The sequence below is a fragment of the Schistocerca cancellata genome, chromosome 3 (assembly GCF_023864275.1).
Source record: "Schistocerca cancellata isolate TAMUIC-IGC-003103 chromosome 3, iqSchCanc2.1, whole genome shotgun sequence".
Lineage (NCBI taxonomy): Eukaryota > Metazoa > Arthropoda > Insecta > Orthoptera > Acrididae > Schistocerca > Schistocerca cancellata.
The window spans coordinates 45490864-45511697 of record NC_064628.1 but is presented as its reverse complement, the minus strand read 5'-3'; the positions used below and the strand labels follow the sequence as shown (position 1 = coordinate 45511697).

Sequence of the window (20834 nt, the reverse complement as noted above, 5' to 3'; positions counted from 1 at the left end):
AAATAAATCGGCGCGAGAAGAAATTCTCAAACGACCACATGGGCCACCCTCAAGTGGGGCTTGCTCGCCATCCACCCCCCAAAACGACTGACCAACGACTGACCCCAGGCCAAGATGGCCGTTCGCTTATATAGGCTCGGATGTCCAACCCCCTGGTTAATTAAGTACCATTCTCACCAGTTAAGGTTACAAATTTTGATACATACATCCCTCGACACCATCGGAACCGCGCTAAAAAGTACGTCTTATGTACACAGCACAGACTGTACTAGACTAGTGTATTTTGCTGCAGAGTGAAAATCTCATTCTGGAAACATCACCCAGGCTGTGGCTAAGCCATGTCTCCGCAATATCCTTTCTTTCAGGAGTGCTAGTTCTGCAAGGTTCGCAGGAGAGCTTCTGTAAAGTTTGGAAGGTAGGAGACGAGATACTGGCAGAAGTAAAGCTGTGAGTAGCGGGCGTGAGTCGTGCTTTGGTAGCTCAGATGGTAGAGCACTTGCCCGCGAAAGGCAAAGGTCCCGAGTTCCAGTCTCGGTCGGGCACACAGTTTTAATCTGCCAGGAAGTTTCAACTATAAAATGGTGTATGCAAAGCGTGGTAGTAGTGCGACCTCAGTAATACCACTTGTGGTTACACAAACGAATGAGAAAAGAAACTCAATTCAATGACTTTATTATCTACTCATAATACATATCTGAAACTTTTTAAAAATAATTATGGAGAGCAAAGCGTTAACATAAGGAATGATCAAGAGAACGTGGAACAAATAACTTAGCTGAAGTCCACGTCGGCTCGTAAGAAACAAGACGACGGTATCTGTTAATTAATTTCATAAATCTGCTAGCAAGCATTAGTAAAAGCATTTATCTTAGGAGACAGTGCTAACTGAACAACCCGAAATATGATTTTATTTAATTGTCCTCTGTTACTTATATCGCCCAACCGCCACTCCGCGAGAAGTCGACCACATGGTGCTGCAACAGAAATACAAGTGTGCCGCGAGTCTTTGTTCAGCTTCCGCTAACTTGCTGACTAAGATCTCTAAGATGTTCCACTTGATCTATTGTCACAGATCATCCTAAGTCGACCTTTCCTTGTTTAGGTACATTTTTGTAAAGTGTAAAAGCTGGTGGGTATCAGTTACTAAGTGACACTTGTATTTTTTTAAAAGGTAACCATTTGTAAATGGTCAATATGTAGCTGTATTTACATATTAATGAATAATGTGAATGTAAAATTAGTCGTTCCACATCATTACGATTAACCTCACAAATGATCCATGGAACATGAAACTGCCTAAATAACTAACCACTGATGCGCTGATACTGTTACATTATCTTTGAGCAAAACGAATATGAGTATGTGACCAAGAGCTGAAAGCTATTTACGTGAATAGAAGATTTTCCTGTTAATGATGTCAATTTGACATGAAAATGATGCAAATATGCATGAATGATAATGATAATAATGAGAAAGGCTATTTTATAATGAAATTATGTCAGTTTATTGCTGTAGGTACTCTCAAGACAAATCATTACCTGTTTTACATGCCTTCAGTTCATGAGACACTGTGGAGTGGTTACTAATTTAACCTTAAGAGTCCTTCGCACAGTCTTGTAGAAGGGCGTTTTCATCACTAGCGACGGCTTCTAATTTTGAAACCATTCTGAGCTGCGCATTTATGCTGTTACTGTTTCAATGAATCATTTGACTTTTATCCTCCTCGGTGTACGAGGAGTTTTCACTATTCATGTTATGATTATTTTTCTTTGCGTCATAGGTCATTAACACCTGTTAGTGCGTTGGTGCACAGCCCAGAGGGATCCCAAACCTCTCTGCATAGCATAGTTAGGTGGCACTGGATACAGACTTACATTATCATGATGGCTGTAAGCATTGTGCAAGATACAATAATTTAACTATCTATTTAGTGAAGTTGTTAGGACAGTCGCTTCGTAATAGTAAGCATAGGAGCTAAACGTAAAATCCTATTGATTCAGACTTTTGTATTTTACATGGAAAACGCCACGTAATTCCCTCAGTGAGACAACAATGTCTTCTGTCATCATTGTTTAGCCGACCTAGTGTTCCACTCATATGCACAATCAGGGTTTTTGGAATTTGCTTGTGTGGATGTTCTCAATTCGGACATAGCTTATTCTAATTCTAAGGGTGGAAGAAAGTTTCATCACTAGAATTTCGTTGACAACGAGGGGAGAGCTGTTTACTTGCATTTGGGACAACATAGTCCCAATCACAGAAATATTAGTTGCTAGTGTGCCCATAGCTGTTTCTGTGTTTAAATGGATAATGTGAGACACCTACTCGAAATATAGTGAAGTATACTCGCTAGACCTGTCACATGTTGATTCCAATTTTTTATAAAGTACAATATTATTGTATGCTCATTTAATTAATTCACTTGTAAGATAAATAGTTTCCACTTAAATATATTATATTTGTCACTAGTATGACTCATGGAAAAATTTACATTAATTATACCTTTCGTTTGAAATCTAAACAGTTAATTTTTAATAGAAACATAGACTGTTCTGTTACATAATTTTTTAGAACTTAATGAAACGAAATACGAGGGTTGTTCAGAAAGTAAGTTCCGATTGGTCACGAAATCCGCATCTCGGTGAAAACCCGATGAAGTTTTGCACTGATGTGTTGGGTAGTGTCTCCAGTATGACCGTCGATCGCATCAAGACGCTCTTTTCAGTTGTGAGCACACTGTGAGGGAGTAAAGGTGCCTAGAACAACAATGTCTCCCGCCGAGTAGGAGGGCCTGCCGAGAGGCTTCGCCTTAATGAATGCAGCCCACCTAACACAACTGCCACGCACTTCGTTCTTCATGGCAATTCTCAGCCGCACTCTGCAGGGGCAGTGAAGACGCTCCTGCAGTCTTTTCGATGGGAAGTTTTCGATCATCCACAACCCAGCCCTAATTGGCTAGTCCTGAGTATGATCTCTGTTCACATGAAACACTGGATACGAAGACAACACTTGGGCACAGGCTATGTGCTATAGACCAGCGTAGAGAATTATCGGAAAGTGCGGGCGTCTGCCTTCTATGACGATGGTGTTGGAAATTTGGTATAACGCGCCGATAAATGTCTACGTCGGAGTGGCGACTATGTAGAGAAGTATCTGGAAAGTGTAGCTAACTCTTGCAAATAAATTGTTTCTGATTTTCACTGTGGTTTTCATTTAGCGATCGATCGGAACTTAATTTCTGGACAAGCCTCATATTTACTGTGTTATAGGTACGAGTACTACATACAGTAGCTCATGTTATTCCTTCCCCACTGAAGGATGCAATGCCTTTAATAGCTGAGAAAGTGGACTTAAGTGTCTATATTCGTCTGGTCAGGTTGCAGTTGTTTCTCTCTCCCCTCTTCTAGCTCTCGCTTCCATCCAACCACCTTCCCTCTTACCATCCACCCCTTCCTACCCCACCTTCCCTCTCTTTGAGTGTGTGTGTGCGCGTCTGTGTAAATCCAGTGGTGTGCACTAAGGAGTTAGGGTTAACAGGTGACAGTAAATGAAAGAAAACAGTTGTTGCTATATACACATTTATTTATGGCACTGGTGATCTGAAGTACAATAGGCACGGCTTCTCAAGAGTGATGCACAAGCCCAGTGAGGCATGTTCAGCGGTAGTAGTAGGGGTAGCCGACGGCACCATAGGGGTAGGCGGAGTAGGCACTGACGGCGGGGTAGCCGAAGGCGCTGTAGGCGTAGGGGGCGGCGTAGGCGTAGTAGGCCTCGGCGCCCTTCAGGGTCTCCTTGGCCTTCTCCTGGGCGAACACGGCCGCCACCAGCAGGACGAGGAGGAAAGAGCAAACCTGTGGGGAGGGGAAAAATTAATTTCTTTCTGTGAACAATGCTGCAGTTCCCTGCTCAAAATATACTTGAGCTGCGCTTATCAAAGCGCACAACACAAAAATTTAGTATACGTCTAGGGCTAATAGTTGACTTTTTCTAGGTTTTTGGACATATATCATAGACTGGTCAGAATTGAAACTGAAGACCAAATGAACAATCAAGGTGTGTATCAACAAAGCTCGGCCTCTTTTGCATTTTGTATCTTTACTAGTCTAGAAGAAACAAAGCGTCTGTTGACTCACTATCAAATATCAATCAGATCAGTTTGATTTAAAACTATATTTAATCTTCGTATATCCATAATTGAAACATACGACTTGCGACGTCATCTAATATAATATATGTTCATAAATGACGAAATTCCTCCTGCTGTATTAAGGTGTTGGTTTTATTGGCAACTAGTTTCGATGTCGTTACAACATCATCTTCAGGCCCATACTTGTTGACAGTAACCGTATGTGTCTAACACTAGTAGTCAGTGGTGAGATAGGCGTGTTCCATGTGGAAGGCAGATAGTAACTTACTACCTGCCTTCCGAATGGAACACGCCTATCTCACCACTGACTACTAGTGTTAGACACATACGGTTACTGTCAACAAGTATGGCCCTGAAGATGATGTGCCACGCGGGATTAGCCGAGCGGTCTTGGGCGCTGCAGTCATGGACTGTGCGGCTGGACCTGGTGGAGGTTCGAGTCCTCCATCAGGCATGGATGTGTGTTTTTGGCTCAAATGGTTCAAATGGCTCTGAGCACTATGCGACTTAACTTCTGAGGTCATCAGTCGCCTAGAACTTGGAACTCATTAAACCTAACTAACCTAAGGACATCACACACATCCATGCCCGAGGCAGGATTCGAACCTGCGACCGTAGCGGTCGCTCGGCTCCAGACTGCAGCGGCTAGAACCGCACGGCCACTCCGGCCGGCGTCTGTGTTTGTACTTAGGATAATTTAGGTTAAGTAGAGTGTAAGCTCAGTGACTGATGACCTTAGCAGTTAAGTCCCATAAGATTTCACACACATTTGAACTTTTTTTTTTCAAGATGATGTTGTAACAACATCGAAACTAGTTGCCAATAAAATCAACACCTTAATACAGCTGGAGGAATTTCGTCATTTTTTAACATATAAAATTGTATTTAATGATCTTGCCAATTGCTAATTACAGTGAAATTTGTACTTTCATACTCATATAACAAACACATTCTAACAAACACACAATAGATGGAGTCGTCTACTTCCGAAACGACTGACACTAGTATGTAATGTATGGTAAGTTTCTTGTATTGCTCTCCTTTTCTGTGACTGTGGCTGCTGGAGCAAGTAATATGATTATTAAAATTTTCACTGTTACTCTGTGAGTGGTATGTTAGAGGCTGCAGGATGTTTCCAGAGTCTTCAAAGAGCCTCAAAGTTTTATATTTTCTATCTGTTTATGACCCATTTTAGGTAACCTAGAACAGGATTACTCGACATTGTGGTGCAATATTCTCTCAAAAGTCCCTCTTTTGGGATATGTACATTCGATATTACAGTTTCACGCAATTTGATGTCTGCTCCATGCCATTTGAGGGTGTTCTAGAAGAAGAGGAGGTACCGACCATTCTATGTAATTTATCGACTGTAGATGAATGGCAGTTTAACAATACCACAGAGTACGATTTGAGCGAGTTGGTACAGTGCTTAGGAAATTAAACTCACAGTCTAGTGGAGAGTAATTCAAATTTCCGACCAGTAATTTAGTTGAAAGTTCTCCTTAATCCCGTAACACTGACTGCAGGATGGTATCTTTGAAAAAGTTGCAGTCAATTTTCTGCTTCATCTTTGTCCAATTCGAGTTTTTGGATCGTCCCTAGAAACCCCACAATTGAAGGCATATTGAACTTTAATATATTTTGTTCATCTGGTGCACCACAGCTCGTAAATATTTGAAAAGAAGTCAGTTTTCGAAACCGCTCTCAGTATCGTAAAATTAGGCACTTCCACACGAAAAGTTAGTACCGTATCATGACAGAATACAAAGAAGATTGATTAACTGTGTAAGTACATTTTACTACTGAACATATAACTTGTTTTGATATTGACGCCGGTGATGTGGAATGGCTTTTATTATATTTGATGCCACGAACAGTGTGGTGTCAACGTTAGACACCACGCTAGAGGTTGCGATAATCGATAGCGGTCCAGCAACGTCTTTGGACTCGCTGGCGCTTGCAGCGCCGCGGTATGGCGCGGACAGAGACTTGCAGATCTCACCGGGCCGAGTCAGCTACAGGTCGTGAGCGAAGTCAGATTAGAATAGCCTTCAGCCCGCTAGGTTCGCAGCCTCTAGTTCGCGCATGTATTACAAACGTAATACCAGAATTGTGTTGTAGCAGGACAAAGTTAAGTAAAAGTTACTTACTAAAGTATTTCAATACTAATTATTATAGGATGTTCCAGATTCCTACAGCCACCCCACTCGTGCTAGCCTCTATCATGCCACTGCAAATCCCAGGGGTACCGATCGAAAAGCATCCTGCATTTGTGTGACCTCATGACATGCTGCATCGACTTTCACATCAAACAGTACATGTTGCAAATAATTTTACGATACCTGAAGATTATCATAAGATCGAAACCCATATTGAACAAAGAATTATTTTATTTCTCCCTACCGATAGAAAATTGCCAACTGTTTACCTAAGCCTGCAACTGTGAGCTGATACCTTCATATTATCAATTACAGGTACATTCCGATGTTTAAATCACTCAAATTGCAATTCACTGTTGTGTTTAGCCACTGTTTCCCACTACGTCGCCCTGTAAGTAGCAACATTAGTTAATTGCAAGTCGGCCGAGTGTTTCGTAACTGGCTTTCAACGCAGACCTTATCGACGAGGATGCTGAATACTTACGAAGGCCTTCATGGTGGTGTAAGGGCGTGTGGCTGCTGCCTGTGGTGCCTGGCTGCCGTCGGCGCCGGTATATATACAGCAGCGGCCGGCCTCGCCGGGGAGGCAACGCCCGCCAAAGCACTGAGTGGGCGGGTGCCCGCGGCCTTGACTTTGCGACAAGTGCCGCAGATCCATCACCTGCCCGGCGGGGCCGCAATACCGGCCGGTACAGCGGAGACCACGCCCTGCCAACAGTGTGGTGATGGTGGTCAGCTTCGACATAGTTCCGCTGTTCGTTAAGTGAAAGTCGTCTGTTAACGTATCTTTAGATAAACCCTATTTTACGGAAATATTTGGCAGAAACAGCGTTGCTGTCAACAATGCTGCAAAGTGACAGAAGGTAATGTTGCGGTATGGATGGGCAATATTGCTGATGTTCCAGGTAGTTGTCGACTTATTGCCGAGGGGTTGCTGTGTTGTTCACCAAGAGTGGAGAATATTTCGTATTGCACAGCAATATCTATCTCCGTCCTCGTCTGTAAATGCTTTCCCCTCGCTCTCACCTGTGTTTCCTACTTCTCTCAACGACAGCGCCGTAGTCACGTGTCAGAGAGGAAACAATATCGTTCCGCTTTGGTTAGAAATTTTGGGCGCACGTAGTGATTATTTCGTAGTTCATTGTCGAGCGCTTGTTGTGTATAGCTATGAACGAGTGGACATAGTAGAAAACAATAATTTTTATAAATGCGACTCGTCTCAGACCAGAGCTATGGGATGTCGAAAGTAATGTGCACAAAGATCGCAGTATGAAACAAGATACGTGGGAAGCTGTGGTCGATGAGTTCAGAATCACACTTGAGGAAACGTAACAAAAATTCCAAAGTCCACGAACTTATGCCAGTGCGAGGCCGAAAAGTCGCAATAGAAGAATAGAACCGCATGTGGTTCTTCATTCACGCCGTTTGCATTTGATGCAGTGAGTTTCGTATTATCTCGAGACATACCTGAAACAGGAATTGGTAATGTAAACAGTGTCTGCTGACGAACAAAAGTAAAATAAAAATTATATTCACATTTCAAACTTCCTTGAATGAAATCTTTCAGTTCTTTTACCAAAACAATGCAGTAGATACACTACTGGCCATTAAAATTGCAACACCAAGACGAAATGCAGGTGATAAAGGGGTATTCATTGGACAAATATATTATACTAGAACTGACATGTGATAACATTTTCACGCAATTTGGGTGCAGAGATCCTGAAAAATCAGTACCCAGAACAACCACCTTGATACACCTTGGCATTGAGTCAAACAGAGCTTGGATGGCATGTACAGCTGCCCATGCAGCTTCAACACGATACCACAGTTCATCAAGAGTAGTGACTGGCGTGTTGTGACGAGCCAGTTACTTGGCAACCATTGACCAGACGTTTTCAGTTGGTGACAGATCTGGAGAATGTGCTGGCCAGGGCAGCAGTCGAACATTTTCTGTATCCAGAAAGGCCCGTACAGCACCTGCAACATGCGGTCGTGCATTATCCTGCTGAAATGTAGGGTTTCGCAGGGATCGAATGAAGGGTAGAGCCACGGGTCGTAACAGATCTGAAATGTAACGTCCACTGTTCAAAGTGCCGTCAATGCGAACAAGAAGTGACCGAGATGTGTAACCAATGGCATCCCATACCATCACGCCGGGTGATACGCTAGTATGGCGATGACGAATACACGCTTCCAATGTGTGTTCTCCGCGATTTCGCCAAACACGGATGCGAACATCATGATGCTGTAAACAGAACCTGGATTCATCCGAAAAAATGACGTTTTGCCATTCGTGCACCCAGGTTCGTCATTGGGTTCACCATCGCAGGCGCTCCTGTCTGTGATGGAGCGTCAAGGGTAACCGCAGCCATGGGCTCCGAGCTGATAGTCCATGCTGCTGCAAACGTCGTCGAACTGTTCGTGCAGATGGTTGTTGTCTTGCAAACGTCCCATCTGTTGACTCAGGGATCGAGACGTGGCTGCACGATCCGTTACAGCCATGCGGATAAGATGCGTGTCATCTCGACGGCTAGTGATAAGAGGCCGTTGGGATCCATCACAGCGTTCCGTATTACCCTTCTGAACCCAGCAATTCCATATTCTGCTAACAGTCATTGGATCTCGACTAACGCGACCAGCAATGTCGCGATACGATAAACCGCAATCGCGATAGGCTACAATCCGACCTTTATCAAAGTCGGAAACGTGATGATACGCATTTCTCCTCCTTACACGAGGCATCACAACAACGTTTCACCAGGCAACGCCGGTCAACTGCTGTTTGAGTATGAGAAATGGGTTGGAAACATTCGTCATGTCAGCACGTTGTAGGTGTCGCCACCGGCGCCAACCTTGTGTGAATGCTCTGAAAAGCTAGTCATCTGCATATTACAGCATCTTCTTCCTGTCGGTTAAATTTCGCGTCTGTAGCACGTCATCTTCGTGGTGTTGCAGTTTTAATGACCAGTAGTGTACTTACGTATCATGGGTCTTATTGAAGAATAGTGCGCTTTAAAGAGACATATCAAACGTTTATACGAACCACCAGTACCTAAAAACCGAAGGGTGCTCACAAGTCATATTGTAACTGGTATGCAGATTCTCATGTTTGTATTGTTTTTAGCGGCTCCAGAATTAATTCCTTGGACGAAATATTCGAAATCACTTTTCGACATCCTATCAAAATTCTGAAACAGCATCAATTCCCAAGTTAAATTTTCTGAAGCGGACTCGTTCCGCCTACTTAAAAATGGATACATCTACAAAAAGCGATTTCCTTTGTTCTTCTTTCTGATGACTTTATTACTTGTGTGATGTAAAAACAGGAGAGCCGTACTGACTCGCATTAGCTTGCTTTCGTCCATTCTGTGGCTATAGTGTGTCCCCGTCCAAACATTTCTGGCCCTGACATGTATTGCAGCAAACTTTGTCGGGTAACAGTGGCTAGTATGTTGTACATATGACTGCCGTTCCTGTGGCCGTAATGTTGCCCGACAAAATATTTGGGGTATATTGTCGGCAATATGTAATTTTTATGGCCATCTAAACATACCTTTAGAAAACTTGTTTCGCTTTAAATATCACTATGCAACTTGTAAGTCGTTAGCAAGGTGGAAAGACTCTCTTGTGCACTGTTTGGTCTGTTAGCGAAGTCACATTTGTGTGTGCATAGTAAGAGCATTTCTGTAGGCTGTAATCTGAGGCAGAGCCCTACTGACTGGGTGGTTAAGATTTGAGTTAACGTGGCCATGCGGACAGTACACGTATCATTTCTCTTGTGCTGACCGCTCGGTCCAGTCATATACTTCTATTTGTGTGGGGGCTGCATGCAGCCAATGCGCTTTGATTTTTTTTTTTAAGGTCAGATGCGATGGTGATCATCTTTAAGTTATAACACTCATGAATTCATATTGAGAGCGTTGCTTGCTTGCAAGCTTGCTTCGGCGTAATATTCTATTTACCTGATTTTCAGCTCTACAGGTGTTTTTCTTTGTGAACAAAGTTATATCTGCTTATCCCGATCAAGGCTTTATTCCATGTACAAGCATTAACATTGGTCTCTCAAGTCAACTGCGGTTGTGACTCATAGTTCACGTTAGTTTTACAGTTATTTAATGCTACCTGTATACCCGGCGTTGCCTGGGTATGTATTTATTCCAATCTTTTATTAGCCCATCTCCTACACCCCCCCCCCTCTCTCTGTTCACCTGCACCACTCAATCTCTCTCTCCACGGCCTCCTCCCCCCACTCTCTGTCAATCTCCTCTCTGACCATCTCCGTCTGTTCTCTTTCTTTGTCTATTTGCTTCTCCCCCTCTGTTCACCTCCTTCTTCCCCCTCTCTTTCTTCCCCATATCTCTGCCCACCTCCTTTCTCAGTTCAACTCCTCGTCTTTCCTTTCTCTGTCCATCCCCTCCCCTATCTATCTCTATCCCTCTCCTCCTCCTCCTACCTCTGCTTATCTCCTCCTCCCCCCTCCGTCTCTCCATCTCCTCGTTTTTCCTCATCTCTCGACGCTATCACATTGTTGTTGTGGTCTTCAGTCCTGAGACTGGTTTGATTCAGCTCTCCATGCTACTTTATTCTGTGCAAGCTTCTTCATTTCCCGGTACCTACTGCAACCTACATCCTTCTGAATCTGCTTGGTGTATTCATCTCTTGGTCTCCCTTTACGATTTTTACCCTCCACGCTGCCCTCCAATACTAAATTGGTGATCCCTTGATGCCTCAGAACGTGTCCTACCAACCGATCCCTTCTTCTAGTCAAGTTGTGCCACAAACTTCTCTTCTCCCCAATCCTATTCAGTACCTCCTTATTCGTTATGTGATCTACCCATCTAATCTTCAGCGTTCTTCTGTAGCACCACATTTCGAAAGCTTCTATTCTTTTCTTGTCCAAACTATTTATTGTCCACGTTTCACTTCCATACATGGCTACACTCCATACAAATACTTTCAGAACCGACTTCCTGACACTTAAATCTATACTCGATGTTAACAAATTTCTCTTCTTAAGAAACGCTTTCCTTGCCATTGCCAGTCTACATTTTATATCTTCTCTTCTTCGACCATCATCAGTTATTTTGCTCCCCAAATAGCAAAACTCCTTTACTACTTTAAGAGTCTACTTTAAATCGTTTTGCTTTTGTTGATGTTCATCTTATATCCTCATTTCAAGACACTATCCATTCCGTTCAACTGCTCTTCCAATCCCTTTGCTGTCTGTGACAGAATTACAATGTCATCGGCAAACCTCAAAGTTTTTATTTCTTCTCCATAGGTTTTAATACGTACTTCGAATTTTTGTTTTGTTTCCTTCACTGCTTGCTCAATATACAGATTGAATAACATCGGGGAGAGGCTACAACCCTGTCTCACTCCCTTCCCAACCACCGCTTCCCTTTCATGTCCCTCGACTCTTACAACTGCCATCTGGTTTCTGTACAAATTGTAAATTGCCTTTCGCTCCCTGTATTTTACCCCTGCCTCCTTCAGGTTTGAAAGAGAGTATTCCAGTCAACATTGTCAAAAGCTTTCTCTAAGTCTACAAATGCTAGAAACGTAGGTTTGCCTTTCCTTAATCTATTTTGTAAGATAAGTCGTAGGGTCAGTGTTGCCTCACGTGGTCCAATATTTCTGCGGAATCCAAACTGATCTTCCCCGAGGTCAGCTTCTACTAGTTTTTCCATTCGTCTGTAAAGAATTCGCGTTAGTATTTTGCAGCCGTGACTTATTAAACTGATAGTTCGGTAATTTTCACATCTGTCAACACCTGCTTTCTGGGATTGGAATTATTCTATTCTTCTTGAAGTCTGAGGGTATTTCGCCTGTCTCATACATCTTGCTCACCAGATGGTAGAGTTTTGTCAGGACTGACTCTCCAAAGGCTGTCAGTAGTTCTGATGAAATGTTGTCTAATCCCGGGAATCAAATTTTTTGTAAAGTTTGTTGCAGCGTATGTGTTCTCATTCTCAAGTACTGGATAACTAATACATTCATGACAACTAAAAGTATAGAGAGAACGCGTACAATGGAGATACAGACAGTGCTCTGTATGGCCTAACACGTATGGCATGAATGATCAAAACCATATTTAACATAGTTAGGATGGAAGCACGTGCCTCGAAGTTGTCAGCAGTTTAAACTTACCTATTTTTTGCTTTAACTTGCAAGCAAAGAAATAAATAGCGTCATGAGCCACACTGCTTTTTCTTCCATACCACACCCCTCTGATAGGTTGGTGGTTATTACCTCCAAAGTCATTCTTTCCATACAGTAAATTATATGTGTACCAATTTTGTTGAAATTGGTCCATTGGATTAGTAGGAGATGTGGATCATACATACACAGGTACATTCATTTTTATAATTTGTATGGTCTCTCACAGTGATCTGAGACTATATGGGGGTTCCTCTTCTTTCTGATTTTGATGATATATGGCATTGTTTTACCGTGTAACGTTTTTACTGAATTTTCGTGATTGCTTATTGAATAACAATCGAAAGTTACTTCAAATTAGAGATCACAAATTATTATGTTTTTCATGCTCAGTTCCTATATGGTTACTTATTCTTTGTCCTAATTCGTAGTTGATGTGAGTACAATTCGCTGAGTACATTCTGCCTTCAGCGGAACCACCTCAAACTACCATTGGCAGATAAAATATTTATTTCGTTGCTTGCAGATTAAAGCAAACAAGACGTACTCGTATGTTTAAGCTGCTGATCACTTCGAGACACGTGCTGATATCCTGAATATGTTAAACATGACTTTGGTCACTCATGCTTTTTGCGAATAGGTGTTAGGCCTACATCTTCATCGCAAGCGTTCGATCTACACTTTTAGTTGTCCTAGAATGATATATTTTTGCATTACTTAAACACAAGTACGAGATCCCCGTTGCGCCGTGAACGTCCTGCCTGCCACCGAATATTATAAAAAAAAAAAATGGCTCTGAGCACTATGGGACTTAACATCTATGGTCATCAGTCCCCTAGAACTTAGAACTACTTAAACCTAACTAACCTAAGGACATCACACAACACCCAGTCATCACGAGGCAGAATATTATCATTAATGGAAGTCAGATCATGTTGTTGTTCATTCATGGGCCAAAATTTTGTTCGGAAGGGGAACATTTTTAGGGCATAAATACCGAAGTCATGCCAATTACGCACTCAGTTCAAGTTTAAGTAGCAAGCAGGATGCTTTCAACGGGTGCTGCTAAGGGACTCCTTAGAGTTCCAGGTGACATCAAGTTTCTACACGCAGACTGACGACTTTTTACAAACAGTTGGACAGAGTTTCAACGGAAAGTGTATGTAGTATTGTGGGTGCTAACTTCCTTGTGAAACAGTTTCGTCGTATCCAGAATGAAATTTTCACTATGCAGAAGAGTGTGCGCTGGTACGAAACATCGAGGTAGATTAAAACTGTGTGCCGGACCGAGACTCGAACTCGGACCTTTGCCTTTCGCGGGCAAGTGCTCTACCGACTAAGTTACCCAAGCACGACTAACGACCCCTCGGTAGGAGACGAGGTGCTGGCGGAAGTAAAGATGTGAGGACGGTCAGTGAGTCGTGCTTGGGTAGCTCAGTGGGTGCCGGCACGGTAGCTCAGCGTGTTCGATGAGAGGGTTAGCTAGTCTCTGTAATATATATATATATATATATATATATATATATATATATATATATACTGAGTGAGCGGATCAACGAAGAACCTGAACGGGTGTTATCGGACAAATTCACCGAACAATATAAAACAAAGTGAGATTAAAAAAAGTAGGTAGAGCACTTGTCCTCGAAAGGCAAAGGTCCCGAGTTCGAGTCTCGGTCAGGCACACAGTTTTGATCTGCCAGGAAGTTTCGGTTTTGTAGTTTGTCGATCCTTAGCATCTACGAATTTTCTAAATGACGACACGGTTCCACAACGGACCGAATTTGTAGCCTTTAGGCCAATTTAAAACATGTGGAATTATACATCGCAATAACACTACCGTTGTTAAAACGATCTGAATACGTAGACTTACTTGAAGTGAAGTAAGGAAGATTTATGGAAATCAAACAACGTCAAAATAGAAAAAAAGCATGGTTACTCAGAGGAATATAAAATAAACTAACAGGTTTTTTTTTCAGCAGGGGTTGTGGTACCGAAAAAACACAACGTTTTTGGATTGACCTACACTACCACACAGATGATATTAAACTGAGTTGCATTTCTGCGCGTTGGCCAAAGAGTGATATAATGCGAGTTCCACACACTGGCCACCGCCATCATGATTTCAGCAACGATATGAGGCCAAAGTATATTGTGGGATCATGTTTGAGAAGATAAATATCGCTAAATCGAGTTTCGAAACTAAGTTAGAAGGGCTGTTACAATTTACATCACAATACTGAGTCGGTGATAAAAATACAATGTGCTAATATAAACATAAATTACAAACATTACAGTAAAACCTAAAGGGAAACGGCACAAGCACTGGTAATAAATTCTTTTCAATAATGCAAGAAAGATGACATTTTGCTGTAGTGAAACAAGTCGAAAAGCAGATACTAGTCTGGGACAAACAGTGTAGTGCAGACACATGGATGACTGGTTTGACGTTTGGAGTTGTGGCGACAAACGGCTTGGTGATTGCCTGAAAAAAAAACTAAACATTCAGCAAACCACATTCAATTTACCACTGAAGTAGAGAATAGCTACCCTTCCTTCATGTTTTAGTAGTAATGGGGCAAACTTGGGTCATACTGAGTGACGCCAACCTACGAGCAAGTACAGCATTTGGAATGAACTCTAAGGGGCAATGGATATTCTGCAAAGGAAATCGAAAGTGTGACAAAGAGCAACAGCCAGAGAAACGACGCCTTTTAAGGGCACAACATTTCTGTCCTACATACTTCGAAAACACTTCGTAAACACAGCACAAAAAGACAGAGTCCTTCAAATTGGCCAAAGACAAACAGGGTCTCTTCACCATGAGGATGGCAACGGCCTTGCCGCAGTGGGTACACCAGTTCCCGTGAGATCACCGAAGTTCAGCGTTGTCGGGAGTGGCCAGCACTTGGATGGGAGACAGTCTGTCATTCGCTGTTGCCTTTTTTCGGGGTGCACTCAACCTCGTGATGCCAATTGAGGAGCTACTCCACGGAATAGTAGCGGCTCTTGTCAAAGAAAACCATCATAACGACCGGGAGAGAGGTGTGCTGACCACACGCCCCTCGTATCTGCATCCTCAGTGAGGATGACATGGCGGTCGGATGGCCCCGGCGGGCCACTTGTGGCCTTAAGACGGAGTTCTATGATTTTCACCATGAGGGATTTACCGAATAATACGCGCTTGCGGCGAAGTGCATGTCGGAATAGTACACTCATGCTCATAAATTATGGATAATGCTGATACATGGTGAAACAGCACTCTGGTGGGCGGCTTGCGAGTTTAAATCACGTCGGGGTATGACCATGCGGTGCATTCACACGGTGGCGCTGACAGCAGTCCACATATGCAGAGGTGTGTTGGTGCATGTCAAAGTACGGTGCAGACGTTTTCAGACGTCCTAATGGTGATTTTGTGTTGAAAATGTCTCAAAGAACACGTATTAACACTATGAGGTGCAGAATACTAGGGCGACTGGAAGCTGGTCAAAGATAGCAGGTCGTAGCACGGGTCCTCCGTGTGTCACAAAGTGTGATCTCAAGATTATGGCAACGATTCCAGCAGACAGGAAACGTGTCCAGGCGCTACAGTACGGGACGTCCACAGTGTGCAACACCACGTGAAGACCGGTATCTCACCATCAGTGCTCGCAGACGGCCACGGAGTACTGCGGGTAGCGTTGCTCTTGACTTTACCGCATCCACTGGAACAGTTGTCTCCAGACACACAGTCTACAGACGACTGAACAGACATGGTGTATTCGCCCAGAGACCCACAAGGTGCATTCCACTGACCCCTGGTCACAGGAGAGCCCGTGAAGCCTGGTCATTGGAACAGTGGTCCCAGGTTATGTTCATGGACGAGTCCAGGTGCAGTCTGAACAGTGATTCTCGCCGGGTTTTCATCTGGCGTGAACCAGGAACTAGATACCAACCCCTTATTGTCCTTGAAAGAGACCTTCACCCCTGCATGTCTTTGACAGAGGGACTGTAACAGGTCAGGTGTATCGGGACGTCATTTTGCACCAGTATGTCCGCCTTTCCAGGGGTGCAGTGGGTCCCACCTTCCTCCTGATAGATAATAACACACAGCCGAACCGAGCTGGCATCGTGGAGGAGTACCTTGAAACAGAAGATATCAGGCGAATGGAGTGGCCTGCCTGTTCTCCAGAACTAAACCCCACTGAGCACGTCTGGGATGCTCTCGGTCGAGGTATCACTGCACGTCTTCAAACCCCTACGACACTTCAGGAGCTCAGACAGGCACTGGTGCAAGAATGGGAGGCTTTACCCCAGCAGATGCTCGACTACCTAATCCAGAGTATGCCAACCCGTTGTGCGGCCTGTGTACTTTTGCATTGTGATCATATCCCATATTGATGTAGGGGTATATGCGCAGGAAACAGTGGCGTTTTGTAGCAGATGTGTTTCGGGATGGTTTTCTCAACTTATTACCAATACCGCGGACTTACAGATCTGCGTCGTGCGTGTTCCCTAAGTGCCTAGGCTATTAACGCCATTGTTGTGTAGTGCCACGTTGTGTGGCACCACATTCTGCAATTATCCTTAATTTATGAGCGTGAGTGTAGAACGATCCGTTAACACCAGTATGACAGAACGTAAACGAAATTACAGGCTGCGACAGACGGAGAAATTGAATTTAGTTGTGCAAGGATTGAACGATACGGAACATTGTATACAATTCGCAAAAATTTAATTTTTATGTGTGAAAAGTGTGCAGGTCACCAAGCGAGCCTGGCGCGTATCGTGAATTTTTATTGTTCATTTTAAAACTTTTCTAGTTAAACTTTCGTTTTCAGCATTCAAGTGCCGACCATTGTGGCCTACATGGCGAATAGAATCATCGCCACAGTGGAGCTGTCTGTCCTCGTAAAAATACACTGACCAACAAGTCCGCAAGAATATGCGATAATCACACCCGGTGAAAATCACACCCAGCCAGAAACTGTGAAATTCGCTCCCAGTTTTACTGGAAGCTACCTGCTCAAGGGCAGAGCCTACCTGCGTCCCCGTGAGTTGTCATCCACCGGAAACGACCCCTGTGCGGCTCGGCCAACCTGACGCGTGAAGTCTTCGTCCACTTAAGTGAATTACCTCTTGGACAGTCACTGTCAGTGCGAGTCTACCTTTCGGAGCGTTCAGCTCTTTCTCCTTTGTCTCTGTGTGCTTATACGTTCGGTATAAAACTGTCATCAACCACCCACGGTAAACCATGTGCCCACTATGATGGTTACTCGTACATCGCAAAGAGAACCAAAGCAGATGGGACTGTGATGTGGCGCTGTTCGAAACATAGAACAACATATTGCCGAGGAATGCTAAAGACCAAAGACTGTATCGTGCTTAGTTCAAACGAGCATCAATGTGGGGCACCGTTTGACGCTTTTATTTATTTATTGTTCCGTGGGACCAAATTAAGGAGAGGTCTCCATGGTCATGGAACGAGTCAATACATGGAATTATAACACGATAGTAGAAACAGATAAAATGAAATATAAAAAACATATTCAGCCAATAAGTCTTAAGTTTAAATAAAGAAAATCAACAATGTAACACTGGAATTTGCTTAATTTTTTAGCTCTTCCAGGAGCTCCTCGACAGAATAGGAGTGAGCCATGAGGAAACTCTTCAGTTTGGACTTAAAAGAGTTTGGGCGACTGCTAAGATTTTTGAGTTCTTGTGGTAGCTTATTGAAAATGGATGCAGCAGAATACTGCACTCCTTTCTGCACAACAGTCAAGGAAGTGCATTCCACATGCAGATTTGATTTCTGCCTAGTATTAACTGAGTGAAAGCTGCTAACTCTTGGGAATAGGCTAATATTGCTAACAACAAACGACATTAAAGAAAATACACTCCTGGAAATTGAAATAAGAACACCGTGAATTCATTGTCCCAGGAAGGGGAAACTTTATTGACACATTCCTGGGGTCAGATACATCACATGATCACGCTGACAGAACCACAGGCACATAGACACAGGCAACAGAGCATGCACAATGTCGGCACTAGTACAGTGTATATCCACCTTTCGCAGCAATGCAGGCTGCTATTCTCCCATGGAGACGATCGTAGAGATGCTGGATGTAGTCCTGTGGAACGGCTTGCCATGCCATTTCCACCTGGCGCCTCAGTTGGACCAGCGTTCGTGCTGGACGTGCAGACCGCGTGAGACGACGCTTCATCCAGTCCCAAACATGCTCAATGGGGGACAGATCCGGAGATCTTGCTGGCCTGGGTAGTTGACTTACACCTTCTAGAGCACGTTGGGTGGCACGGGATACATGCGGACGTGCATTGTCCTGTTGGAACAGCAAGTTCCCTTGCCGGTCTAGGAATGGTAGAACGATGGGTTCGATGAGGGTTTGGATGTACCGTGCACTATTCAGTGTCCCCTCGACGATCACCAGTGGTGTACGGCCAGTGTAGGAGATCGCTCCCCACACCATGATGCCGGGTGTTGGCCCTGTGTGCCTCGGTCGTATGCAGTCCTGATTGTGGCGCTCACCTGCACGGCGCCAAACACGCATACGACCATCATTGGCACCGAGGCAGAAGCGACTCTCATCGCTGAAGACGACACGTCTCCATTCGTCCCTCCATTCACGCCTGTCGCGACACCACTGGAGGCGGGCTGCACGATGTTGGGGCGTGAGCGGAAGACGGCCTAACGGTGTGCGGGACCGTAGCCCAGCTTCATGGAGACGGTTGCGAATGGTCCTCGCCGATACCCCAGCAGCAACAGTGTCCCTAATTTGCTGGGAAGTGGCGGTGCGGTCCCCTACGGCACTGCGTAGGATCCTACGGTCTTGGCGTGCATCCGTGCGTCGCTGCGGTCCGGTCCCAGGTCGACGGGCACGTGCACCTTCCGCCGACCACTGGCGACAACATCGATGTACTGTGGAGACCTCACGCCCCACGTGTTGAGCAATTCGGCGGTCCGTCCACCTGGCCTCCCGCATGCCCACTATACGCCCTCGCTCAAAGTCCGTCAACTGCACATACGGTTCACGTCCACGCTGTCGCGGCATGCTACCAGTGTTAAAGACTGCGATGGAGCTCCGTATGCCACGGCAAACTGGCTGACACTGACGGCGGCGGTGCACAAATGCTGCGCAGCTAGCGCCATTCGACGGCCAACACCGCGGTTCCTGGTGTGTCCGCTGTGCCGTGCGTGTGATCATTGCTTGTACAGCCCTCTCCCAGTATCCGGAGCAAGTATGGTGGGTCTGATACACCGGTGTCAATGTGTTCTTTTTTCCATTTCCAGGAGTGTATATACTGTGAGGGCAATGTCAGAATTCCCAGACTATTGAATAGGGCTTCGACAAGAGGTTCTCGAGCTTACACCACATTTATAGCTCGAACAGCCCGTTTTCGAGCGAAAAATACCCGTTTTGAATCAGAAGAATTACCCCAAAAAATAATACCATACGACATAAGTGTATGAAAATATGCGAAGTAGACTACTTTTCGTGTTGAACTGTCACTTATTTCAGATACTGTTCTAATTGTAAATAAAGCAGCATTTAGTTTCTGAACAAGATCCTGCACGTGGGCTTTCCACACTCTCTTAGAAGTAAAAAAGACGCTGAACCAGGCGAAGAGGAGATCACGAGAGGAAGAGACTTCGATTTGTAAAATACATACCGAAGAGTTAGGCGACTTGTACAATCGAGGGTATGGTTTCCTTACTGAAATGCCAGATAGGAAGCCAAATCACACGGAAATCAGAAAGAGCCAGAAACACGACAAGAAATTGATCTTCAAGCAGAGCTACTAACCGTGAATGACGGCAGCAGTTTTCTCTTAAGCGATGACAGCTTTGGAGATACGATCAGAGTTTTTAGCGGAAAAGGAGGAAGAGAGGCTCTAAAGACTAAACAAGACTTTTTTATGGATGGGACCTTCAAATGCTGTAGCAAGCAATTTTCACAAATATATACTATTCATGCAGACTTCGGAAGCTCAAAGTACGAAACAAACATCAGTCCGGTGGCTTTTGCATCCTTACCAAACAAAAGAAAAAGAAAACATATATCCGTCTTTTCCGCAATGTTGCAAATAATGTATCAGAATGGAAACCTAATAATGTCACCGCTGATTTGGAATCAGCTGAGATTTCTGCGCTAGAAGTTGTGATCCCGTTGGTTCAACTGCATGGTTGCCACTTCCATGTGATGAAATCTCTCCGGAGGAAAGAGCAAGACTTGGGACTTACTTGTGAATACAGAGAAAATGTGTACTGCTATGGCGTTCCTCCGACATGTCTGCGATGGCTGGCTCGTGATAGAGTACATTGACAAGCACCGGATATCGCCAAGATTTCTCAGTTTTTCGACTAT

The 20834-nt window shown here is 44.2% G+C and overlaps 1 long non-coding RNA gene across 1 annotated transcript; it reads right to left on the bottom strand.

The window, feature by feature from the left end:
* Positions 1-3561: 3561 nt before the first annotated feature.
* On the bottom strand, positions 3562-6891 carry LOC126176910 (uncharacterized). Its single transcript, XR_007535696.1, has 2 exons — positions 6791-6891; positions 3562-3851 (listed from the first exon to the last, which is right to left on the bottom strand). It is a non-coding gene; the product is annotated as an uncharacterized LOC126176910 (long non-coding RNA).
* Positions 6892-20834: the final 13943 nt, after the last annotated feature.